The 1,766-nt window shown below is 36.1% G+C and overlaps 1 protein-coding gene across 1 annotated transcript in view; it reads left to right on the top strand.

The window, feature by feature from the left end:
- Window positions 1-1,766, top strand: part of DNAH5 (dynein, axonemal, heavy chain 5) — a 291,357-nt gene that overhangs the window by 133,848 nt on the left and 155,743 nt on the right. The gene's annotated exons all lie outside the window — the stretch shown is intronic.

The raw sequence follows: 1,766 nt of genomic DNA, 5'->3' as shown, positions 1-1,766 counted from the left end.
TTAGTCAGGCTGGCTGCTGTCACAAAGTGCCATAGCCTCGGTGGCTTATAAGCTATAGACATTTGTTTCTCACAGTTCTGGAGGCTGAAAGTCTGACATCAGGGTGCCAGCATGGCTGAGTTCTGGTGAGGACCTTCTTCTAGGTTCCAGCTGACTTCTCACTGTGTTCTCACATAGCAGAACTTCAAGGGAGCTCACTGATGTCTCCGTATAAAGGCACTCATCCCATTCCAGAGGGCTCCATCCTTATGACTAATCACTTCTCACATGCACACCTCCTAATACCCGAATAAACACCTTGGAGATTAAGGTTTCCATATTTCGAGGGAACATAAACATTCAGCCCATTGTATTACCCTAAGCTTGTGCCTGCATCAGGGTCTTTGTACTTTCTATTCCCACTGTCTGGAAAATTCTACCTGTGGATCTTCACATCACTTCATCCTCCTTCTGGAATAATTCATTGACCACCTTACCCCATGCTGTTATCCTGCTTAATTTTTCCAATCTTATACATTGTTTATTTGTTTGCTCATCATCTCCACCACTTAGAATGTAAGCTCTGTGAAGGCAGAACATTGTCTTATTTGCCAAAGTATCCCTAGCCCCAAGAACAGAGCTCACATAGAAGGTGTTCAATGAATATTTGTCCAATGAATGAATGACTTTTTGATTTGATTATGGGCCTTAAACAACTGCTATATAAAGAACTTAAAAAGTCCCATGTGATGAAATAAGGTAATCATTTAGATCAAAGCTTAATTTAAAAATTAATGAGAATCACATCAAATTACAATATATGCATATGTGTGTATGTATGCTTTCTTCCCCCTTTGGTGCGGTATTCTAGGGGAACATATTTGGATAGTTCTTGATGGTCCAGTAGATGCCATCTGGATTGAAAATCTGAATTCCGTTTTGGATGATAACAAAACTCTCACTCTTGCCAATGGTGATCGCATTCCCATGTCTCCAAACTGCAAGATTGTTTTCGAGCCTCATAACATTGACAATGCTTCTCCTGCTACGGTCTCAAGAAATGGAATGGTTTTCATGAGCTCTTCTATCCTTGATTGGAGTCCTATTCTTGAGGTATAATTGAATCCTTCTTTTGTATAATTAAAAAGGAAAACAGATCCTTCAGCATTCTTGTAATGTGAATGCCAATTTTTTTTGCAGATGGCAGTGTAATTGCTTTTTTATGCTAATGTTTATGGAAGATTCTTGAATACATTGGGATATTCAAACCCTGATTGCTCCTGACAGGTTTCCTCAGTACTCTTCTAATCACTTTAAAACTGGGCTTTCCAACCCATGGGTTGTAGAGTAATTGCCAGACCTGTATGAATCAATAATTTCACCAAACTGTGTCTGAGGGCTGAATAAGTAAAATTTAATTTGATCACTTTGGGGATTTATGACATTTTTAAAAGGTACTCATTCAGATAAAGTTTGGGAACAATCATCTTAGAATATTAACTTGAAGATAGTTTATTAAAATTGCATATAAGAAATTTTTATGAGATTCAGTAGTCATAATATTAGTTTTAAGTTTGTATGTGGAAATAATATTTCAGATAATATCTCTTCAAGTTATGATCAGGTATATTATTTTATTACCACCAATATATTCTAGAATATATTGATTAGAATTATAATTAAATACCTTGAATACTTAGATATTTTACTAAATAAATGTTACAATGTAAGGCAGAAAGCTTATTAGATTAGCCACATGGAAAATCTTTTGTTACATAGTTTGCCAA

This window comes from Propithecus coquereli, unplaced genomic scaffold (genome assembly GCF_000956105.1).
Source record: "Propithecus coquereli isolate 6110/MARCELLA unplaced genomic scaffold, Pcoq_1.0 Scaffold100, whole genome shotgun sequence".
In the NCBI taxonomy this organism is placed as follows: domain Eukaryota; kingdom Metazoa; phylum Chordata; class Mammalia; order Primates; family Indriidae; genus Propithecus; species Propithecus coquereli.
The sequence above is the reverse complement of the archived record's forward strand: the minus strand, read 5'-3'. Positions and strand labels throughout refer to the sequence as shown.